Raw genomic sequence first — 26,110 nt, 5'->3', positions numbered from 1 at the left:
ATACTCATCTTTTATAATGCCCAGAGGACCACCAAAAATCGCAATGCCTGCAAGTTAATTATTGTGTTTGACTGAAACTGTCATTTATCTTCGTCTCATTGCGTATTTCTTTCAGTTACCTTCTGTACTGTACTGTACTGTGCTGTAGCAGTTCACTCCATGTTTCATCGAGTTATACGGGGTGTACAAAAAGTCTCTCCGCAGTGCCGTATGATTGTTAGCCGTGCGTGGCGTGTGATTGTTCGCCTGCCTGGGTTACTTCCCTTCAAGTGGATATTCTGTACCCATTCATAGGAGAACTTGTGTCAAGTGAAATACTGAAGGTTATTTTCAACAAGATTGTGCAACCGCGCATACAGCTCGCGTTTCAAAGTCACTGCTTGCTGATTTTTTTGGTTGTGGTGGTGGTGGTGGTGGTGGTGGTGGTGGTGGTGGTGGGTAGTGTTTAACGTCCCGTCGACAACGAGGTCATTAGAGACGGAGCGCAAGCTCGGGTTAGGGAAGGATTGGGAAGAAATTCGGCCGTGCCCTTTCAAAGGAACCATCCCGGCATTTGCCTGAAACGATTTAGGGAACTCACGACGTTTTTGGTGATCGCATAATTTCACAGGGACTTTGGCCTCCACGATCGCTTGACCCAACACCACCTGACTTTTTCTTCTGGGCTGCAGTGAAAGCAAGTGTCTATAAAAACCGTCCAGAATCCATCGATGAACTGAAAACTGCAATATCCACTTTTACTGCTTTACACTTGTGTTTGGGAACATGATTAGAAGAATTGAATTGTGTATTCAACACCAGAGGAGACACTTTCAACATTTAATGTGAAAATTTGTAAGTTGAAATGAATATTCAATAAATTAATAACTTGTATTTCACTGAGTTTCATTTCGCCGCCGGCGGTTCTAGGCGCTTCAGTCCGGAACCGCACTGCTGCTACGGTCGCAGGTTCGAATCCTGCCTCGGGCATGGATGTGTGTGATGTCCTTAGGTTAGTTAGGTTTAAGTAGTTCTAAGTTCTAGGGGACTGATGACCTCGGATGTTAAGTCCCATAGTGCCTAGAGCCACTTGTACCATTTTTTGAACCATTTCCGTATATTCACTGCGGCATACGGCACGTGCGGCTAACAATCATACTGCACTGCGGAGAGACTTTTCGAACAAGCCGTATTACTTGGCAGTGACACATCATGCAGAAGTTACTTTCGTTCTAAAGTTTTGCACAATAGTGCATTAATCTACATTGCTCACGGAAAGATGAATTCGCAGTTATAACGACTCGTAATTGAGTATTAACGAACAATAACACCAATACCACCGATCCTCCTAGAGTGGAGAATCCTGCCTCGGGCACTATGTGTAAACTTACTGTTGTGCTTAATCTTCTCTTCAATTTTAGAACCAGTTCATAGGTAACCACAGACGGCCGTCTTCTTCGTTCTTCATCGTCCACTTGATCACGTCCTTCATTGAACAGTCTGACCCATCTTCTAACCATTGAATCACTCCTAGCATTCTGTCCGTAAACTTGGCAGATTTTCCGATGAATTTCCTTTGGTTTAACTTTCTTTGCATTTAGAAAACGAATCACAGACCTGATTTCACACGGGGTGGCATTTTCAATTAAGGCTGACATTATAAATAAGCACTACAAAGCACACGTCGGCAGCAGCGATCTGAAAATGGCGCACATGACTTCTCCTTGAGTCAGAGTAACTGCCGATCATGATCGGAACTGCGATCTTAGCGCTGCCGCGGGTAAAAATAGAAACGGAACTTACTTTGTGGATGACCCTCGTCGAATGCGTTCGACTGTTGGCATTCCCAGCACGATCTCCAGAGCAGTTACCCGCTGAAAACAGCTATTCATAGGGCGCCGAGAGACACGCTTCTCATCAAACGCAAGCGTTACGGTCGATCATCCCAGGCATTGAGTTGAAGTAACGTAGACTAACATTCCCATTATCTGTCATTCAAGCTCAGTTTGACTCCGTTCCAAGCCGAGTGAGGGCCATTGTTGCTGCTACAGCAGACCTATTTCTGAACCAAACTTTGTTCCCTGTATTAGTCTCATGTCACCAATTACTTTAATCGTGCATACGAACAATAGGTAAAATTACGTTATTAGCTATCCTTACTGGTGTTACAATTTTAATGCCTAGTTGAATACTTTCCTCGTGCTTTAATAAACTGATCTGAGATAATTAGAAAAGACTTTTGCCCACTGATCATTGAGCTGAAGTGTTTAACGATGCTTTAAGGCGCAGTAATATTTAATATATGGAAATAAAAAGGAAAATAGCAGACTGAGCTTTTACAGATGATGGCGCCCTCTATCCTGAATGATGATTTCATTGCAGAACATCAATAGTAATTGCGAACAATTGAGCCAACACAATATAGGCGCAATAAATGTAAGATTATATAAGATTTAACAATTTCAGCTTGTATCCCCTCGCTTCACAGCAAATTGAAGATAAACTTCAAATTACATTGCTGTGAGGGAAAACTGTTGTTAATTTTAATCCAGTTTTTCTCCAATGCTGCGCGATCAACTATTCACGTATAGGAATGAAGCTTATGCTATGAATATAATCGTTATTCCTAGGAAAAATCGTTTTTCCTAGGACATGATATGTTAAAATGCGGTAGAATTATTATTTGAAGCAACGCTGCAGTCAATGTGAATGATTCGTTTTTTCTTTCAAAAAATCACATTGCTACAAGTTGATCTCCACCAGCAGTATTATATTTCCACTGTAAGACATATTGAGCCCAAACGGGGCCTGAGAGAACACTGTGAACATTCTTTCGGTGGAAATGTTCGTCCTGCTGACCTAGTTTGGTTCGCATTAGGATACGCCGCGGCCACGATCACCATAATAAAGGAAAATATTGCAGAAAGTGATTCAAAAGTAGGTAAGGGAGGATAGGCTGGGGAGGAATGATCAGTGGAATTCCACATGGTTCAGTGTTAGGTCCACAATTGTTTATCTCGATTTTACGTTTAATGTGCAGCTAGTAAACTCAGTCTTCGTTACAGACGACAAAAATCAGTTGCTACAAACCTGAGACACACAGTTACTGACTATCACTCTGCAAATCGTCTACTTACTAATACGAGGGTTGCCCAGAAAGTAACGCACAGAATTTTTTTTTCTCAGCCGAAAACAATGCTACGAATGCGAAACGGTACGTATGTATCATCTGAAGTCTCCTGAGTGAGCGCGCAAACTTACCGTCACTTCCGACATATAGCGCAGCTGCAGGACAGCTAAAAAATGGCGTCTGTAGATATATATTACAACGTGCCGTCATTGAATTCCTCACTGCAGAGATAGAAACTGTGGGGAATATTCACAAATGCTTGTGCAAAGTCTATGTAGCATCTGCTGTCGACAGAAATACAGTTAGGAGCTGGGCACGGAGGGTGAGGTCATTTGAAGGCAGTTGGGCGGAGCTCCGCGATTTGCAGCGGACAGGGAGACCATCCACGGCTGTCACACCCGACAGCCCTGACCTAGCCCCCTCGGACTTCCACTTGTTTGGGCCATTGGAGGATGTCATTCATGGAAGACAGTTTGAGCACGATGAGGGCGATGAGGAAATGATTTACCGAGTGAAGCACTGGCCCCGCCACCAGGACAAGGATTGATACCGACAGGGCAAACACATCCTTGTTTCGCGCTGGAGGAAGGCCACAGGACGGGATGGAAATTATGTGGGAAAACAGGGTGTATAGATGAAACACCATTCTTTCGTGTGTGTAGTTCACGTTATGTTCAATAAAGAACTGCTAAAGAAAAAGAATGCGGTGCCTTTTTTTGTGGGCAATCCTCGTAATTCTTACTGGTAAATCAAAAAGTATACCATTGATAGTATATTTAGAACAAAGGTGAAAGTTCACCTCTGTGGCATAATTTATGGAGTTAGATATTGACGTGTATGTGATACGAAAAGAAAGGTACTTCATAACAACTACGTTTAGCCACTTTTATGCTACAGATCATTGCAACAATTGGATGGAACAAATCGGTCAAGTGATATACGTTATTTACTTTCGCCCAATAACATATTACTGAACTGTACTGTGCTGTAACTCGTTTTTAAGAAAGAAGATTAATATTCCTCTTCATAAACAATCTTCTTGCATATTATTGTTATAGGCGTATTTGTATTTTCACAACCACAGAACTTATATTATCCCAATTTGTTATAAACGCTCGATTATAGTTTAGAAGGAACGCCGGCCGAAGTGGCCGAGCGGTTCTGGGCGCTAAAGTCTCGAACAGCGCGACCGCTACGGTCGCAGGTTCGAATCTCGCCTCTGGCGTGGATGTGTGTGATGTCCTTAGCTTAGTTAGGTTTAAGTAGTTCTAAGTTCTAGGAGACTGATGACCTCAGAAGTTAAGCCCCATAGTGCTCAGAGCCATTTGAACCATTTTTAGAAGCAACAAAAATACTCGGGATAAAATTTACTAAAAGAACAAAGTGTTCTTCATTATTCTTAATTAACATTCAGTTTAGTTCAAAGTGGTAGAACTACTTTGAATTTCTTTGATAACTGATAACAAAAACAGACTAACCGATACAATACCCAGATCTGAAAGACAACTGGAAAAATATGTTCTGAGCCATACTTTCAATTAAATAGAACAGATTTTATTGAAGAAGGTGAACCTTTTGTAGTGCAACAGAGTTGCAAATACACTTTTGTTACTAGACCAATTTTTATGTTATCGAAACTCGTCTGTAATTGGTGTGTGTGCTACGTTAAGAGCCGGTAAAATGACTTTACATAACTTTTAGAAATGATCTGTGGAACATCTAAAAAACCATAACGTCTCCTAATCTCCTAAATTCCGTAGAATGTTTTCTGTAACACAGCAAGACAACTGTAGGTCGAAAAATGTCTTGAGTGCAGCCACCACCATTTCCTAAGGAAACTTTACGTTCAGAGTGAAGCTTACATAGCAGTGAACCTCGTAAAAGCAAATATGAGTCTTCGAATATTCTACAAACAATTATTTTCTAATATTTCTACAAGGACAAAGCCTTTTAATTTATTTATCATTTCTGTTCTCTGAGTGTACTGATAGCATAAGAATTTGCGCAGTTATGATAACATCGACAAACAGTGCCTTTGAAATGTGCGCAGAGGCACTAGTTCTTTGGTTCTCTTCCATTTGTAGGTAATTGAGTGTCAAGAAAGGCATTTTTCTAATAAGGATGAATCTCTGATTTGACAATATGGAAAAATTAAGATAGAGACCGACACTTTAAAAATAACTTTTTTGTCCTTATCTCCAAACAGAATGGTCAGACTGACTCTTCATATCACGTCGGTATGTACCACAGAGGCAGCAGCCGTTATGCAAGCTCTTCAGTTTGAGAGCGTGCTTAGCCTTAACATTATCACAATAATACAGCGCATTTTGCTTGTATTACAGTGAGTTAATGTCCAAGAGCTATAGCACAAAGTTACTTTCAAAAATAGGAAACAAAAAATAGGTTAATGATTTAGTTGTAAAAATGGTTGTAACTTCAAACTTTATCGCAAAACATTAAAATACGAAATAAAGCCAACTAGAGTGTAATGTTACAATGTGTTTTCAATGCCCCCAAGGTCTATACACTTAAGTTTAGAAGCATACTGTTCACAACAGCTGTATCGAAAACAGAAAATCGAGCAAGATAAATCAATAACGTCCTCTCAAACAAGTCATAGTATAATGTTCCAGGGTTTTAATGTCCCCAGGGCGTGGAAAGCGAAATAATGTTGACAACGGCGTAAATATGTCTCACGCCATGCATACACTGTCCAGTTCCGAACACCACTGATCGAGACTGATTTTATATCCATCCATCTTTGCCGCAAGAAGCTCTCGGATTGGCATGTTTCCAAAAACTAGGCTGTGACTCAATGAGAAGTTGAGAAATATTACGGGACCGTAAGATACTGAAGTGTGACTGGGCTAAATCTGTTTTCTGGCTTAGAAGCTCTCTGATTGGCCTATTTGCAAGAAAGGGTTTTGACTTAATAAGACTGGATGAGCTGCTACAGTAGTGAAACGTTGAACTGTGTTTAGGAGAGGCATCAAGACAGCGGAATTCGGTAGCTTACGGGCGATCTAATAGAAAATATAGAAAATCAGCAGCGTCTTGCAGAATTTTGTTATTATTTTTATTATTTTGTATTACTGTATTGTTGTGTATTTTCATTAGTATGCGTGATCTAAGTCCTGAACATGCAAAATAAATAAATAAATAAGGAAAGCGTAATATGTGTAAAAAAAATTGGCTTAGAAGCTCTCTGACCGGCCTGTTTCTGAAAGAAGGGGCTTGGCTTAGGTGGAGGAGAGGGAGAGAGACAGAAAGAGAGAGAGAGAGAGAGAGAGAGAGAGAGAGAGAGAGAGAAGCAGAGACAGAGACAGAGAAAGAGAGAGAGGGGGGGGGGAGGAAGAGAGAGATGAGAGAGAGAGGCGTGGTTTAGGACAAGGGTGTGGCTTAAGAGAGCGATGAGATATGATGACGTCATCTGCTTCCCCTGCTTCTGTTGTAGGCAACCTGATGGTCGGAGATGAAATTTTATTCCTACTAGTACTCCACAAACTTAAATAACTTCTTCATATATATGTAACCAGTTCACTAAATTTCCTAATAGATGCAATTGAAATTATCTTTTTCTGTGGTGTATAAGGTAGTAGGCATCATTCAAAGAATATCAGTTATTTTTTGTGTAACACTTCCACGTGGTTTCTTTCCATCATCGATTGACAAAGGTTCGTTATGTAATAAAATATCATAATTCACTCCTAAGAAACAACTTGATTCGAGAGGGGCTAGGCTGTCGTGACTCAGTTCATGCGCAGCTTGAAGATCGCACATTGCGTCCAGTGTTCTCAGCCATGGCAACAGGAACTTTTTCAGCCTGTGGCCAGTTGACAGCTGGCCTCTCCCAGGAGCAGTTCCCAAATCACTTGGTACTTCAAACTTCCGAATCATGTTCTTCAACCCCGGTGCGAGAGGGAGAACTTCTTCGCATTCCTTTAATGAAATGGTTCCCAACCTTTATTAGACCACTGCCCCTGAGTGCAATCAGACATTAGCTAGTATCCCCGCCCATTCCCTGCCGTCTGTTGCACCCTCCCCCTCCACAACTTTAGCACCTAACTAAACTGTAGACTGAAATATTTTTACTGGAATACTTTTGCTTTTAAACTTATGAAAGTTGAGTGATATTTACTTTGTTTGTGTGTGTTTGTTAAAATGAAGGATGAAGGAAACTTCCTGTCAGGTTAAAACTTTGTGCCGGATGGAGACTCGAACTCTATCTTTCGCATCCAAGTGCTCTACCAACTTCTTTTTTTTTTAAACCTCATTTTGTTCGTTTTCGTTCGTTGTATCTGCTCTAGGCGGACGTCGAAAGATACCCGTTTTAGTTCGTTGTTGATCCATTAACTAAGTTTATTATTATTATTATTATTATTACGAGGGTCAGTCAAAAAGTAATGCCTCCTATTTTTTTTCTACGTTTAATTGTCAGGAAATTTAAATGCAATTACATAGGTTGAAAACCACAACATTGAGGATCATTTTGTCATTTTTCAATGTAATCTCCGCCCATCTCTACAGTTTTGGTCCATCTTTGAACAAGGGCATGTATCCCAGCTCGGTAAAAATCACAGCTCTGCTTCCTAAGCCATTGACGCACGGATGTTTTGACGGCCTCCTCATCTACAAAATGAATCCCACGATGAGCTTCTTTTAGTGGCCCGAACAGATGGAAGTCTGATGGTGCCAGGTCAGGGCTGTATGGGGGATGAGGCAAAACTTCCCATCCAATTTTGACAATCTCGTCAGAGGTGTGACGACTGGTGTGTGGTCTTGCATTGTCATGCAAAAGAACATCTGCCATTGATTTTGTTGGGCGAACTCGCTGAAGACGTGCTTTAAGTTTTTTGAGGGTTGTGACGTATTGAACAGAATTTATTGTGCATCCCTGCTCCAAAAAATCAACCAGAATCACACCCTCTGTATCCCAGAAAACTGTTGCCATAACTTTCCCTGCCGATCGCACAGTTTTGAATTTTTTCTTCCTCGGCGAGCTTGTGTGACGCCACTCCATTGACTGCCTCTTTGATTCGGGTTCAAAAAAATGCACCCATGTTTCGTCCCCGGTCACAATTTTTTTCAGAAACTCATCTCCCTCCAAACGGAAGCACTGCAAGTGTTGGGAGGCTATTGTTTTCCTTGCCTGATCGGTTAACATTCTTGGAACCCACCGTGCACAAACTTTTGAGTACCCCAATTGTTTAATAATCGTGATCACACTGCCTTTACTAAGAGAAATAATGCGACACACTTCATCTGCAGGCACCCGACGGTCACCACGAATGATGTCATCAACTTGCTGAATGTTGTGTGGAGTCACTGCACTCACCGGCCTGCCGCTCCGCTTTTCGGCAGTCAACGGTGTTTGCCCTTCAGCTTCCTTACAACGACGAACCCATCGTCTAACAGTGCTGACATCCACTGTTACAACACCATACACCTTCTTCAGTCTTTCATGAATGCGTATGGGCGTTTCACCTTCTGCATTCAAGAATTCAATCACACAACGCTGTCTCAAACGAACATCGATGTCGGCCATCTTACAAACTTCTGCTGTGCTGCCACCTGTTGACACAGAAAGTTACTACTGCAGTGGATTGCAGAAGAAGGTTTGAGGAATGGCGCCAAATTCAAATTTTTCACTTAACTTAATTTTTTTAAGTAGCAAAAAAATGGGAGGCATTACTTTTTGACCGACCCTCGTATTACAGAGGGCAGCTGGCCCTCTGACCGAACACGCTGAGCTACCGTGCCGGCACCAACTGAGCTATCCAAGCATGATTCACGACCCATCCTCTCAGCTTCAATTTCTTCAATACCAGCCAGAATTGAAGCCGTGAGGAAGGGTCGTGAGTCGTGCTTGGGTAGCTCAGTTACTAGAACACTTGGCCGCGAAAGGAAAAGGTCCGGAGTTCGAGTTTTGGTCGAGCACACAGCTTTAACCTGCCAGGAAGTTTCATATCAGCGCACACTCCGCTGCAGAGTGAAAATTTCACTATGGAAGGATGAAGAAATTCGTGGTAAGTCGTAAGTGCTGCCCACAATTCCTTCTCAGACAAGAAAGCTAACTATCTACAGTGAGGGCAAACACTTGTTACAAAACATACTTATCCTTTATTACTCCTCTCCATTGCGACATTTTCTCGACCTGCTACTGCAACCCCATTTAAAACCAAACAAGTGCAGATGTGTGCACTATACCGCCTTTTTCTAAATCACTTGATTGGTGCGCCCCTTATTTCTGAACTGGCAGAAATTGGACGACTTCAGGCTGATAATGGTTTGTGTCTAACCACTCTAATAACAATAACAATAATAATAATGCTATGTACAGCACTATAGTAGCCCTTATGTAATTATTGCTGTGTTGTGCTGTCAATTAATTCATTTATCTTTTTCGAAGTTTGTAATGAAGCTATTTGTGAACTACTGCAGGTACTATCTAAAACTTAGGGGAGACGTTTTCTTGAGCCGTTTAGCATTTGTTACGTTTATGCCTGACTTTTATGGTGAGTGATGTATGGGACAAAGCACAAGACATGTATGTAATGGGTGGACTATGTGAGAAACCTGCAACCTCCACGGCATTAATGCTAGAAATTAAGAAAAAGTAATTATTGATAACTTCTATTATTAGAGTCTTACAAAATTGTGATAATAGTAATGATTTTTTGAAAATAATTGACAGAAACATAAAAGAATCACTTAGTTTTTACCCCTGAGAAATTTTCGTTTTACCCCTCAGGGGATAATTACCCCCGGGTTGCGAACCACTGCTTTAATGCACCGATAGTCGCGAAGAGTAGCAGTGCTGTTCTGTTGTTATGGCAAAACAGCTTAAGGACTAAAGCCCTGCCTACATTGTCCAGGCCCATGTTGACTGTCTGCAAATGACTGCACTGCTGCTTGTGTTTCAACCGTACGTAACGGCAGCAGCGCCGGTGCCTAGAAGTAAGTCATAACAGTAGACTACTAACAACGCAAATCTAATAACGCTCAGTCTGAAGATCATCCTATGAAGTCTGCAGCACCTCAAGAAGTGAAAGTTTAATTTTAACGATCCTGTATAGCCATCAGCACTCGCCAAATCTCTGCCACGTACAAAACAAAACACTTCGTGGTTTACATTAAACAATAATAATATTATAATGAACTCATTAGCTTAATTATATACTGAATCATACATCGTATACGCTGTACAACTGCGTTATCACCACATTCGACATCACCTAGGCTTATGGACTCAACTTCGGAACAGAGCTGCCTGCCCCTTATAAATATTTAATTTTAATTACATACATGATTCAGCAAAGCCCTTTTTCTGCACAAATCGCGTTAGTGCATCACAACATATATCAGTAAATCTCTCAGAATTTTCGTGCATGAAATATAAAATACATAATTTTCAGTGAATTAATTATACTTCATTATTGTAATTCTTAAATTGTTTCTTGAAAATTATTTTAAAATTGGTTTAATAATCAAACATCCTGCTAATTAACATTTTAATTATTTCATGTCAGGTCATAATTAAAATCTTTTTTGAAAGAATTAGGTCGTCTTGGCATTTTTGTAAGGTAATGTAACAGTAATGTATTTTTATTATTTTCAGTCAGTGAACTAATTGGTTAAGAGAAATACAACAGAAAATCTGGGCATTGCTCCTAGACTTTCTATAGGTGTTACAGCCTCTGTCTTACTGCTTTCACTATCTTCCCATTTAGTTTCCAACTTTTCTCCTCTGGGTTTAAATTCCACTATCCTTCCTGCTTCATCGGTTAGCGAGTGACACTGTTTCGTCGCTTACTGCCATAACGAATAGGAATAGCTATATAGTACGCCTAAATGAGAGTGTCGCAAAAACATCGAGTTTGGAGCTATGAAATACAAATTAGCGATTTATCATAGCCGACACTGAAATATTTGTATAGGAGAATTTTTTCTGTTTGTACTATGTGGTACCAAATGTTGAATATTCGTTCATACTTGGAGATATACAAGAGAGAACTGAAAAGTAATGCCTCCGAATTTTCTATGAGAAGATTCTTAAAGCTCTTTAAAGAAACCAAACTTTATTAATATCCTAAATTTTTATTCTACATGTCTACATACCTACAGCCGCTGCCGCAAGAGGGGTCCGAATTGTATCGTTTAACGCCCATGTCAGGCGTGAGAAGCAGCGTGCTGTAATGGAGTTTAAAACTAGAAGATTTGGTTCACACGTGTAGTCCCCTCTTCTTCAACATGACAATGCCAGGCCAAACGACGAGCGCTGCGACATCTGCAAACAATCCGACGCCTTCTGTTGACTGTCATCGATCATCCTCGATGCAGTCCCGACTTGGCCCCATCTGACTTCCGTCTGTTTGCAAAACTTAAAGAACACCAGCGAGGACTCCACTTTGATAGTGATGGAGCGGCGCAAGCAGGGGTGAGGTTGTGGCACCGTCAACAAAGTTAAACATTTTATAATGACGGTATCCACAAACTGGTCCGGCTTGTGGTCTTGCGGTAGCACGGGGTCCCGGGTTCGATTCCCGGCGGCGTCAGGGATTTTCTCTGCCTCGAGATGACTGAGTGTTGTGTGTCTTTCATCATCATTTCATCCTCATTCACTCGCAAGTCGCCGTAGTGGCGTTAAAGAACTTGTGGAGCGGCGGCCGAACCTCCCCGCGAGGGGTCTCCCGGCTCCAATGCCGTACGCTCATTATTATTATTTTTTATTAACAAACTGGTCTCTCGTCGAGAGAAGTGTGTCCGTCGCCATGCTGACTATGCTGAAAAATAAATATGTAGACATGAAGAATAAAGAAGTAGAACGTTTGTTTTATTTAAAAAGCTTTAATAATTATCACCTAAAAAATTCAGAGGCATTACTTTTCAGGACGCCTCGTAAAATATTAATACCGCGTACCTATTCTCCACCTTATAGGTGTCAACAATACAGCTTCCTATTGTGGCTATTTTAAAATAACTAGTAAAGTTTGGATATTTTTGTATAATCGAGAGGTAATGACTCTTACTCTTACTGATATATATAAATCTTATCTGGTAAGGAACATTGCTCCAAATACGTGTACAATCAGAGTTCTGAGTAGCAGCACACTTCCACACTTCCGAATTTATGTAGAACATGTCTCGTAAATATTTTCATGTTCAAGGACATAAATCAGCCCTACGATTTTATACATTCATTACACTGTTTATCGATATTAATCAACACTTGCATTGCCTCTTGCTGCCTTAATGTTTCTGAAAAGCCGGCCGCGGAGGTCTCGCGGTTCTAGGCGCGCAGTCCGGAACCGTGCGACTGCTACGGTCGCAGGTTCGAATCCTGCCTCGGGCATGGATGTGTGTGATGTCCTTAGGTTAGTTAAGTTTAAGTAGTTCTAAGTTCTATGGGACTGATGCAGTTGAGTCCCATAGTGCTCAGAGCCATTTTTTGTTTCTGAGAACTGCAGCTCCAGGAAGGACACATAGCATACGGTGGTGCCCGCAGGATGTGCATTGCCTCGGGTGCCAAAACCTCCTGATATAACGACTGCAGCTACGACTGTACTCCATACATAGGAACCTAGATTGCGTATTATAGGCAATGACGCCCTAAATGATCTCACTTAACATTTGTCCGCTATCACATTAAATAATTCACTCTGCTGATTGCATTCAACACGGTAACGTCTAAAATGTTCGCATCACCACTGCAGAACAAGTTGAAGCAGGTCTCGTCGAAAGTCTTAACATTTTGTCATACATCACGCCAGTGACGGCGTTCGCATACGCATTGCAGTGTGAGGCGTTGGCGATTTCTGATCAGTGGAAACCGACGCAGTCGTGCTCGTGGCACCAGTCCAACTAGCAACAGATTGCATCGAACCGTCGATGCACACATGTTCGCACCCATTACGGGGCTGCGCGGAGTGGCCGCTCGGTTAGAGGCGCTATGTCACGGATTGCGCGGCTCCTCCCGCCGGAGGTTCGAGTCCTCCCTCGGGCATGAGTGTGCGTGTTGTTCTTAGCATAAGTTAGTTTGTGTGAGTCTAGGGACCGATGACCTCAGCAGTTTGGTCCCTTAGAAATTCACACACATTTGAACCCAATACAGTGCACAGTTGATTACAGTCTTGTGAGTAAGATGGAAGACATATATTTTCACAATAAATATAAAAATGACCTAGTAGATAGTGTCGGATGTTCCATGCGGCTTTTCGCGGATGATGGTGTAGTATACAGAGAAGTTGCAGCATTAGAAAATTGTAGCGAAATGCAGGAAGATCTGCAGCGGATAGGAACTTGGTGCAGGGAGTGGCAACTGACCCTTAACATAGACAAATGTAATGTATTGCGAATACATAGAAAGAAGGATCCTTTATTGTATGATTATATGATATCGAAACAAACACTGGTAGCAGTTACTTCTGTAAAGTATCTGGGAGTATGCGTGCGGAACGATTTGAAGTGGAATGATCATATAAAATTAATTGTTGGTAAGACGGGTACCAGGTTGAGATTCATTGGGAGAGTCCTTAGAAAATGTAGTCCATCAACAGAGGAGGGGGCTTACAAAAGACTCGTTCGACCCATACTCGAGTATTGCTCATCAGTTTGAGATCCGTACCAGATCAGGTTGACGGAGGAGATAGAGAAGATCCAAAGAAGAGCGGCGCGTTTCGTCACAGGGTTATTTGGTAACCGTGAAAGCGATACGGAGATGTTTAACAAACTCAAGTGGCAAACTCTGCAAGAGAGGCGCTCTGCATTGCGGTGTAGCTTGCTCGCCAGGTTTCGAGAGGGTGCGTTTCTGGATGAGGTATCGAATATATTGCTTCCCCCTACCTATACCTCTCGAGGAGATCACGAATGTAAAATTAGAGAGATTAGAGCGCGCACGGAGGCTTTCAGACAGTCGTTCTTCCAACGAACCATACGAGACTGGAACAGAAAAGAGAGGTAATGACAGCGGCACGTAAAGTGCCCTCCGCCACACACCGTTGGGTGGCTTGCGGAGTATAACTGTAGATGTAGACGTCTGTTGTGTTGTTTGGCACATTATCCGCAAGTCGCTGCGTTCAACACTATCGGTTCTACACACACACACCACTTTGTAGCTGCCTGTCCGGTATGAACCGCAACGTCACAGCTCGACAAATCTGTTTCCCGGATACCAATCCTTCGGCGCCATTCTTACCCAATCACATACTGCTGTTGTGCTCCGTAGCGTTGACGAGGTATTCTGGTGCTTGTTGACACGTTTCCACCTTGTTTGACGGACCTGCACACGTGGCACGTGGTATCACTTAAGATGGTTCCACTGCTCTACAAATCCTCTGATTTTGGTGTGATTCAGACCATTCCTTCTGGGTGTGGTAATTTTCACAAACAGTAACCTAGTATTATAACTGTACTTCGGCCATTTTTCGTATTTATCTATGAAAAATAAAATTTCTTCCTTTGACGAATATCGATTTGCCTCGTAGGAGCAACACTTCAGAGCCATTGCTGTTTCTAACGCCTAAATGTGTGAAAACAGGGCAAACACGTGTAACACATTGGTTACAATAAATGGAAATACACTGAAGAGCCAAATAAACTGGTACACCTGCCTAATATTGTGTTGGCCCCGGTGAACACGCAGAAACGTCGCTACACGACGTGGCATGAACTCCACTAATGTCTGAAGTAGTACTCGACGGAATTCACTCCATAAATCCTACAGGGCTGTCCATAAATCCGTAAGAGTACGCGGGGGCATAGAGCACGTTGCGAGGTATCGCAGATACGCTCAACGTTGTTCATGTCTGGGGACTTTGGACGCCACCGGAAGTATTTAAACTCAGGAGAGTGTTCCTGGAGCGACGCTGTAGCAATTCTGGACGTGTGGGATGTCGCATTGTCCTCCTGGAATTGCCCACGTCCGTCGGAATGCACGCTGGATATGATTGGATGCAGGTGATTAGACATGATGCTTACGTACGTGTCACCTGTCAGAGTCCTATATATACGTATTAGGGGTCCCATATCACTCCAACTGCACACGCCCCACACCATTACAGAACCTCCACCAGCTTGAATAGTCCTCTGCTGACATGCAGGATCCATGGATTCATGAGGTTGTCTCCATACCCAAGCATACCAGGCAATGTTTCCAGTCATCAACAGTCCAGTATCGGTGCTGAAGGGCCAAGGCAAGGCGTAAAGCTTTGTGTCATGCAGTCATCAAGGGTACACGAGTGGGACTTAGGCTGCGAAAGCCCACATCGATGATGTTTCCTTGAATGGTTCGCACACTGACACTTGTTGATGACCCAGTACTGAAATCTGCAGTAATTAGCGGAAGAGATGCACTTCTGCCACGTTGAACGATTCTCTTCAGCCGTCGTCGGTCCCGTTCTTGAAGGATCTTTTCCCACCCGCAGCTATGTCGGAAATTTGATGCTTTATCGGCTTCCTGATATTCACGGTACACTTTTGAATTGGTCGTGCGGGAAAATACCCACTCCTTCGCTACCTCGGAGGTGTTGTGTCCCATCGCTCGTCCTCCGACTATAACATTAGGTTCAGACTCACTTAAATCTTGATAACCTGCCACTTAGCAACATTAACCGATCCAACAACTGCCCAGACACTTGTCTTATTTAGACATTGCGACCGCAGCACCATGTTCTACTGTTTACACATCTCTATATTTGAATACGCATCGCTATACCAGTTTCTTTGGCGCTTCAGTGTAATAGGAAATAAAACTGATTTTGTTCTATCTACACTCATGCTCATAAATTGAGGATAATGGTGATACATGGTGAAACAACTCGCCGGTGGACGGTTTGCGTGTTTAAGTCGGTGTGACCATGCGGTGCATTTGACCTGCGATCGTCGTACAGTGGCGCTGGTAGCAGTCCACGTACGCAGAGATGTGTTGGTGCATGTCAGAGAACGGTGCAACGAGTAAGTGTGCAGACAATTTCAGAAGTGCTAACGGTGACTGAGTTTTGAAAATGGCTCAAAGAACACATATTAATGACGTTATGAGCGGTAGAATATTAGGGCGAATGGAGGCTGGTCAAACACAGCAGGTCGTAGCACGGGCCCTCCGTGTGCCACAAAGTGTGATCTCAAGATTATGGCAACGATTTCAGGAGACAGTAAACGTGTCCATGCGCTACAGTTCGGGAAGTCCACAGTGTACAATACCACAAGGAGACCGATATCTCACCATCAGGGCCCACAGATGGCCGCGGAGTACTGCACGTAGCCTTGCTTGGGACCTTACAGCAGCCACTGGAACAGTTGTCTCCAGACACACAGTTTACAGACGACTGAACAGACCTGCAGGGTGCATTCCACTGACCCATGGTCACAGGAGAGCCTGTAAAGCCTGCTGTCAAAAACACAGTACATGGTCATTGGAGCAGTGGTCCCAGGTTATGTTCACGGACGAGTCCAGGTGTAGTCTGAACAGTGATTCTCACTGGGTTTTCATTTGGCGTGAACCAGGACTCAGACACCAACCCCTTAATTTCCTTGAAAGGGACGTGTATGGAGGTCGTGGTTTGATGGTGTGGAATGGAATTATGATTGGTGCACGTACATCCCTGCATGTCTTTGACAAAGGAATTGTAACAGGTCAGGTGTAGCGGGACGTCATTTTGCACCAGTACGTCCGCCTTTTCAGGGTTACAGTGGTCCCACCTTCCTCCTGATGGATGATAACGCACGGCCCCACAGAGCTGCAATCGTGGAGGAGTACCTTGAAACAGAAGATATCAGGCGATCGGAGTGACCTGCCTATTCTCCAGACCTAAACCCCATCAAGCACGTTTGAGATGCTCTCGGTCGACGTTTCACTGCACGTCTTCAAACCCCTACGACACTTCAAGAGCTCCGACAGGCACTGGTGCAAGAATTTAAGGCTGTACCCCAGCAGCTGCTCGACCACCTGATCCAGAGTATGCGAACCCGTTGTGCGGCCTGTGTACGTATGCATGGTGATCATATGCCATGTTGATGTTGGGGTACATGCGCAGGAAACAGTGGCGCTTTCTAGCACACGTGTTTCGGGACCGTTTTCTCAACTTATCACCAATACCGTGGACTTACAGATCTGTGTCGTGTGTGTTCCCTATGTGCCTATGCTATTAGCACCAGTTTTGTGCAGTGCCACGTTGTGTGGCACCACATTATGCAATTATCGTTAATTGACGAGCGTGAATGTATTACAGCCTTGTAAAAACAAAAATAAAAGATATAAACACAAAAAGAACGAAAATAAAATCACACAAAAGATTCCACTGCAAACACTAAAGTTTCTTCTCACAGTCATTTTGCATAACACATTCTTTGTGAACCAACTGGTCTTCTGGATATACTTTTAAATGTGGATTGGTGTGCTCCTTACCAGGTTATTTAGATAAATGATAAGCCTGTGAGATATTGTCCCATTCCTCCGCAGCGGCCTCTATTTTGCCCTGTAAAGCGTCTGGTGAGGCATAGCGATTGAAAACTGCTCGTTTTAGCATGGTCCATGCGTTGACAATGCAGCTGAGGTATGGAGAATATGGAGGCCATTCCATCCAACTGATTCTATGCTCCACGTGGAAGATGTACAGAAGATTGTGACGATTGGGGCTTGAATTGACATCCATCAGCGTAATCCCACTCATATATGTTCAAGAAATAGTGCCACAATGCCATATATGATTCCATCTGGAAACGTGACTGAACCGTCTTGATAAGGCTGGCAGTCGACTATACAGTTACGATGCAGACTTTTCCTCCACACACGAATGTCAGTATTGTCAGGCTGGAGACTGATAACGCTCTCATCAGAGTAGAGGACTGTGTCCAGCTGCTGTCTATTCCACAAAGAGTGGTTTTGTACCCCAGCGACATGAGTACCAAGTCGAACATGATTTAGAGCGGGTGCCTTGAAAGGTGTTCTGGTACGCAATCCCTGCTCATGGAAGTATTTCGTATCGTTTGTATTGACACCTGCACTCTTGTACATGTTCGTAACTTCCGCCTTAGACGTCTAGTATTTTGTTGAAGCTTTCTGTTCGGTGTTATACGCCGATATCGGTACTCCACACATGTTGCCGGCCGCGGTGGTCTAGCGGTTCTAGGCGCGCAGTCCGGAACCGCGCGACTGCTACGGTCGCAGGTTCGAATCCTGCCTCGGGCGTGGCTGTGTGTGATGTCCTTAGATTAGTTAGGTTTAAGTAGTTCGAAGTTTTAGGGGACTGATGGACCACAGCAGTTGAGTCCCATAGTGCTCAGAGCCATTTGAGCCATCCACACATGTTGTTTTTCTCCTGTGGTAACTTCTGTGACGGTTATCATGTGATGCTGTCGCTTGGAGCTTGTTACAGATTCTAGAGACATTGAAAATAGCTAATTCGTTTTTATTGTATGGTAATGTATATTTATATTTACTGGTATTTTGTCTCTATGGTAATGTGAATCTGACCTCGTGATTAGAGATACAGCTAAGCTCGTATTTAAATTCGTAAGTAATCTCGTAATTCTTTAAAAATGATCAGCAATGCAAAAGTTAGTCAGAAATGCAACATTAAACAGTGTACTGCATCACTCGTGTCGAGACTACAGTCTATTCTGTTCATTTTAAGAGAACTGTCCTGACTGCGAGAAAAATATGAATATAAATAACTGCCAAACATGTTTTGTCTAAAAAGTATGTCACTGTTAAAACGCTAATTGTATGACATGTAAATTATAAATGGCCTACCTGTTTGCGCAGTGAATAATTGCTGTCTGCAAAGTACTGCGGCTGCTGCTGCTATGCTGGTTAAAAAATAAAAATTCAAACTACTAGCAACGCGACATGCACTGCATGCTTCAAACTACAGAAACATCTACAAAACGTCTGTGCTAATATATCTCACTTGTGCAATGACCATTGTCAATTAAAGTTCTGTTACTGAGAAACTTGGGAAAGCAATATTATATGTGAGACGAAGAGACGAATGGTGATTGATGGGAAAACAATAAAGCAACTTTATTAACAAAACTTGACTAAGAGAAAATATTTTAACACTTGAAATAAAATAATTCACTTTGTATTAATAATGGAAAAAGCTAAACAAATTCTTCTTTACTTTCTTACAAAGACGTATGCTATCCATCTTTGAAGAAAGGTCAGTAAATCACTCAATATTACGTTATCATAAAAATATCCAGTTCCAAATCCCTGACGAAATTAATTACTATGCTTGGATGTCTCGGCAAATGCGTTATTACAGTACCTTTTGAAATCTTCTGGATGAATTTACAAAACATCTCTCCATAAATGAAAAGTGACATAAGAATATTATTGCCGGCAAACAGCATGACCTAAAGACATGTTACTCCATCACAAGATACATCTACACTCCTCTCTCTCTCTCTCTCTCTCTCTCTCTCTCTCTCTCTTTCCAAGAATGCACTCCACTCACAAGCAAAGGTTGTACTAACAGTCTCTCGCACCGCGCAACCTCTTTGGCAGAGAGACTGCCCGCTGTTATTCAGATGCTACTGAAGCTTTACTTTTCCGCGTGATATCCAAAATGTTACCATAATAACAATTTTCTGTATAAAATAAAACCCTTACAACATCACTTTCACTCACAGCGACATTCGCTTACGACATCCACCTGTCTCATTTCCTGCTCCATTACAGTGACTATACGGAGCCTCTGATCGTACATTATTGTTTTCCGAACTATCCTAAAGCAACATAACTCTTGTAATGACACCTAGCGTACGTACTCCAGTGTTTACAAGTGACACGATTCCATAGACTGCACATACTGCTTGGACTGTTTCCGCTACAGTTACATTACAAACAAACTAGTATATCGATATCGTAACTTATTTCTGGAACACAACGTTCAGTATTAAAGTTCCTGCAGTGTGCAACATTTTTGGTAACCAATGTATTAAAGTATCGGTCTTAGCTTAAAATGTAAACTACAGCGTCGTCCCAACGAGAAGTGTTCAAATGTGTGTGAAATCTTATGAGACTTAACTGCTAAGGTCATCAGTCCCTAAGCTTACACACTACTTAACCTAAATCATCCTAAGAGCAAACACACACACCCATGCTCAGGGGAGGACTCGAACCTCTGCCGGGACGAGCCGCACAGTTCATGACTGCAGCGCCGAAAACCGCTCTGGTAACCCCACGCGGCAACGTCAGGTGACAACTTCGATTTGACGTTGGCAACAGGCGTAGAACGCCAAGCACCCTCTATGGATATTGCTTCGCTGTGGCCGTGGCCGACGTGATGTTCGCGTTATGAATTTCTGGCACCTCTCTGTCAGTTCACGGCGCGCCATTGTGAAGTATTGTCCCGTAAGCATTCTTTATTCTTAATTAGTTTAATTGAAATTTTGGTGCTAACATCTTCGGCTACCTTTGCGTGCGATGATGACCATTTAGTGTCAGATGCCCCTGCACTGCACATTCTCATCTCAGTTTGTAGACCTACGCATCACTTGTAATACCTGTGCAGCACGGTTTCATCTTTATTTGTGAATGTTTATAATGTAATAATTGATACTGGAATTTGGAACAGGAAGTAAGAAAAGTGGTGAACTGTTGCAGGTTTCTGATGATGCAAGGGCACTAGGACCGGAGTCTCGTCTGTGGAGCGCTGTGTTGGTATCGGCCGTCTCACGAGGTGAGTATTGTTTGGGAATTTCGTGACGACGACGACATTAACGTAGTTCTTAATAGCGAGAAGCCCGTACCGTTACAGTGATTCTGTATTCCCGTTTATCGTGTATGCTTAACGGAAAGGCGCAGCTCCCCAATTCTTCATCCAAGGAATAGCCTACGGTAGGTGTAATACTTGACTAACCAAGCGATTAATTGCCTATAGCAGTTCATAAGTTTTATCAAATTCAGTCAGTGGTGGAACAGAAGCATTCTGTCTGTTTTTGCGTCACTACGCACTGACCATCCAGCAGATAGCTGAACAATATCACTTGAAACCCGGTCAGTTGGACGTCGGCAGGATTACAGAAACCTGATGTGCCGGACGGTAAGAAGGTCGTGACATATGTTCACGGGCTAGTCACGCACCTGGGGGTACGGTACTACAAAAGGCCGGTCCGAAATCATCGTGGACACCAGCGATCCTATGATTTTTAGAAACTACAGAAAGTACATCAAATGAAGACATAAATACTATAAACGAGTCCGCGATCATGTTTGACAATTTATTCATAAATGTCAGTCTTTATCGGATATAAATATGTAATTTACAGTGATTAGTATGGAGTTACTACCATCGTTAGATCTCTAAAAGTATTTGATAAAAGTCTCATAGTGACATAATTTGTACACACAGGTACATACGTACTCTTCATTCACCTGAGGTACAGATTACCTGACGTTGATATTGTATCAGAATGATTTTAATCGTCTGATGATGGGTTCAAATGGCTCTGAGCACTATGGGACTTAAAATCTGAGGTCATCAGTCCCCTAGAACTTAGAACTACTTAAACCTAACTAACCTAAGGACATCACACACATCAATGACCGAAGCAGGATTCGAACCTGCGACTGTAGCAGTCGCGCGGTTCCGGACTGAAGCACCTAGAACCGTTAGGTCACAATGGCCGGCGCTCTGATGATGGGAGTAAGCCGAAATCGCCTACTGTGAATTGCATCTACATCTGCATCCATACACCATAAATCACTGCTAAGTGTATGGCAGAGGGCACATCCCGCTGTATCAGTTATTAGGGCTTTCTCCCGTTCCGTTCAAGCACGGATTGCAGGAAGGTATCTGGAGCCATGGTGACTTCAGTGCCATGGCCAGCTTACGCTAGGTTTGTCGGTTGCGGGTCCATGGCTTGAACAGCCCGATCTAGGTGGTCCCACAGATTATTGGGTTTAAATATGGGAAGTTTGGTGGTCAGCGGAGTATTGTAAACTCATCCTGTTGTTCTTCGAACCACGCACGTACACTGCGAACTGTATGACACGTTGCATTGTCCAGCTGATACAGAGGAAAAACATACTGCATGTGGGGAGTGGACATAGCCCCACAGATAGGTTCATACTTGTATTGAACCATTGTACCTTCCAGAATGACGAGATTAACAAGTGAATGCCACAGAAATAATCCCTAGACCATAACGCTCCATCCTCTGGCTTGGACCCTATGTTTTCAGACGTTACATGCCGTACACGCCAATGCCCATGTGTCCGAGAGAGCATAAAAAGTAATTTATCTGAAAACGCCACCTGTCGACGATATTGGAGTGCAAATTCCAGCCTTCGTCACCGCTGACAGCAGTCAGCATGGGTGCATGCACCAGACGCCTCCTGCAGAGGCCTATATGCAGCCACGTTTGCTCAACGCTGGAAAAACTGTTGACAGCCACTTGGTTCATCTGGGCGGTCAGTTGTTCAACATTGCACATCTATTCGCCCGTACGCATCGCCGCAGCCATGGTTCATTCATCTCATCTGTGGCCAATGGTGCTACATAGTTGCCTCAGCACCCGTTTTGTATGGCGCCATTTTGCCGTGCACGATATACGAGGCGTGTTTTTTAAGTAAGCACCGTTTTGCCACACCGCGGCCGCAGCGCTGCGATCGGCGTTCTGCTCATGCGCACTGGGTACCTATGTCTGTTGTCTACGCACGGACGCAATTACAGTCTGATTCTTCCTAGTTTACGTTGTGTACTGAGAGTTTAAGATGCTTCCGATAATCGTGAGTCCCGCCGACTGTTATGTACGGGCTGTTATAAGATTTCTTAGTGCTAAAGGCCTAAAAGCGATCGACATTCATCGTGAGATCTGTGCAATTTACGGAGAAAACTTCATGAGTGATGGAATGGTAATAAAGTGGGTGAGACCGTTCATAGATGGCCGCACAAATGTGTATGATGAACAACGGAGTGGGCCTCCTTCGGTCGTTAATGACAGTTCGGTGCAGGAAGTGGACAATAAGGTGAGAGAAAACAGACGCTTTACGATTTCCTTCTTGTGAGATGAATTTCCTAATGTTTCTCGTAGTGTTTTGTATGGAATTGTGACCCAGCACTTGAATTACCGAAAACTGTGCGTGTGGTGTCACCGCCAGACACCACATTTGCTAGGTGGTAGCCTTTAAATCGGCCGCGGTCCGTTAGTATTCGTCGGACCCGCGTGTCGCCACTGTCACTGATTGCAGACCGAGCGCCGCCACGCGGCAGCTCTAATCTAGAGACTCCCTAGCACTCGCCCCAGTTGTACTGCTGACTTTGCTAGCGATGGTTCACTGTATACAGACGCTCTCATTTGCAGAGACGACAGTTTAGCATCGCCTTGAGCTACGTCATTTGCTACGACCTAGCAAGGTGCCATATTCAGTTACTATATGTCTTCTGAACAGGTAATATTGTGACTCAGGTACCGTCAAGACCGACGATCATCATTAATGGATTAAAGTTAAGTATCAAACTAATTACGTCAGCTTTCTGAATTCTAATTCCTTGCCATGTTCCAGACTTCACGTCAGTAATGTTCTTCCCTCCTCACGCCAGCCTGTGTGAGCTAAAACGCGTGAATTTCGGCCTCCACTAGTAACACGGTGTTGCTTCTTCTGCCAACAAAACAGTGCGCACGTTGTGCAGACAGATGTACACAAAACCAAATGTTTAGACAGTGCATTGACTTTCCATGAGTGGTACCACAACGATGGTGATGATTTCTTAAGCCAAATTGTTACGGGTGATGAAACATGGGTGGCCTACGTCACACCAGAATCAAAGCAACAGCCCATGGAATGGTGGCATTCAGATTCACCCCAGAAAAGTTAAGTTCAAGGAAACAATTTCTGCCTGGAAAACATGAGCACAGTTTTTTGGGACAAAAGTAGTATTACTTGTGGAATTCCTGCCTTGTAATGAGACAATCAATGCAGCAGCTTACTGTAAGACATTGCACAATGTGCACTGTTCAATTCAGAACAAAATATATGGCAAGTTGAACAAAGGCATCGTTTTGCTGCACGACAATGCCTGTCCGCATGTGGCGAATCAGACCAAAGATCTCATCACATATTTTCGATGGGAAACTCTAGATCATCCTCCACGTAGCCCCGATCTTGCGCCCAGTGACTACCATCTGTTCCTGCACTTGAAGAAACACCTGGGCGGTCAGCGTCTTCAAGAAGATGTTGAAGTCAAAACAGTGGCGATGCAGTGGTTAACAAGTCAGTTGGCATACTTCTATAAGGAGTGTATTCAAAAACTGGTACAATGTTATGACAAGTGCCTCAATATATACTGAAATTGTGTAGAAAAGTAGATTAAGGTATAGGCTTTCATGTAAAAATAAAATTATTGAGACATCTTAGCACGTCTTTTTTTAATTTCAAAACGGTACTTACTTGAAAAACACGCCTCGTAATTTGACTAAGGCTGCTCGTGAACAGTTTACAAAATTGGCCTTGGCCCAAAAGTCAACGATCATGTCCTTTTGGATGTCAGATAAAATGCTCCGTTTCCGCATTATGACAACGACTGCACTGTTTACTGCTTTACATACCCTCCTCTGACAGTTCTGCCACCTGTTGTCTGCCGGCCGGGGTGGCCGAGCGGTTCTAGGCGCTACAGTCTGGAACCGCACGACCGCAGGTTCGAATCATGCCTTGGGCATGGATGTGTGTGATGTCCTTAGGTTAGTTAGGTTTAAGTAGTTTTAAGTTCTAGGGGACTGATGACCTTAGAAGTTAAGTCCCATAGTGCTCAGAGCCATTTCAACCATTTGAATCTGTCGTCTGTGAGTGGTTACTGCACGTTGACGTCTAACTTCGGCGGTGGTCACTTTAATGTGACTGGAGCCTGTATGACCGCTTCTACGATTCTGTGAGAGCTTAATTTCGTCTGCACAGTCTCTACAGCAAAGATACATAGGTACTGAACATTTGTGGTTTCTACACTGAATGATGGTTCTTGGGGTTTTGGTTCAAATGACTCTGAGCACTATGCGATTTAACTTCTAAGATCATCAGTCCCCTAGAACTTAGAACTACTTAAACCTAACTAACCTAAAGACGTCACACACATCCATGCCCGAGGCAGGATTCGAACCTGCGATCGTAGCGGTCGCGTGGTTCCAGACTGTAGCGCCTAGAACCGCTTGGCCACTCCGGCCGGCTATTCCAGTTCCCGCCAGGTGTTTCGTAACATGTGTTCTGTCACAGTACCTACAGCAGCTTGCTTCCTAGCCTTCAGTTCGTCGACATCAGCAACTGGTGTCTCGAAGACTCTGTCCTTGATATAGCCCCAGAAGCAAAAGTCAAGGGGCGTAATTTCTGGAAAGCGGAGTGACCAGGATGTTGGACCGTTCCTTCGAATCCACCGATCCGGAAATGTTTCATCCTATAAATCAGTCACTATCAAAGTCCAGTGGGACAGGGCGGAGGGGGTGAGAGGGGGGGGGGGGGGAGTGCTCCATCTTGCTGGAAAAGTATCCATGGTTGATATTCTTCTAACTGTGGGCCATGAACTGTTGCAAAACGTCTAAGTAAATGTTAGCGGTAATGGATTTTTGCGCGAAGAAAAACAATCCAAAAACCTTGTTATGCACGAGGCCGCACCAAACATTCACTTTTTCGCTGTCTCGCTGTCATTGCTAAAGCATATGCGATTTAAGTAATCGTTAGCGCCATCAGTCCTGTTGAGAATCTCAGTTGCAAATTCAGCACTTGTCAGCAAATCATTCGGTTGCAAGGCCTGCACGATTTGCACTTTGTAAGCATGCAACCTAAGCCTTTCATCAAGAATCTTCACCACACTTGCTTGCGGTATTTGAAGTTCACGTGATGCTTGACGAGTTGATTAGACGGTCTCCGTTGAAACGATTGCCGAACGTGATCAACAGTTGCATCACTCACACGAGGCCTGGCACTTCGAGGACGATATGGAACGCTGCCTGTTTCGTTAAACTTTGCATACCATCGCTTTATTGATCTAACTTCAGGAGGGCTGCGTC

At 43.4% G+C, this 26,110-nt stretch overlaps 1 protein-coding gene across 2 annotated transcripts in view; it reads left to right on the top strand.

Annotated features, from left to right (window-relative positions):
- Positions 1 to 26,110, top strand: part of LOC126284612 (solute carrier family 35 member G1) — a 461,728-nt gene that overhangs the window by 111,039 nt on the left and 324,579 nt on the right. For both annotated transcript variants that reach the window (XM_049983675.1, XM_049983674.1), the window contains exon 2: positions 20,715 to 20,790. The gene's annotated coding sequence lies outside the window, so the exon portion shown is untranslated. The remainder of the gene's footprint in view (positions 1 to 20,714; positions 20,791 to 26,110) is intronic.

Source organism: Schistocerca gregaria, chromosome 8 (genome assembly GCF_023897955.1).
Source record: "Schistocerca gregaria isolate iqSchGreg1 chromosome 8, iqSchGreg1.2, whole genome shotgun sequence".
Lineage (NCBI taxonomy): Eukaryota > Metazoa > Arthropoda > Insecta > Orthoptera > Acrididae > Schistocerca > Schistocerca gregaria.
The sequence above is the reverse complement of the archived record's forward strand: the minus strand, read 5'-3'. Positions and strand labels throughout refer to the sequence as shown.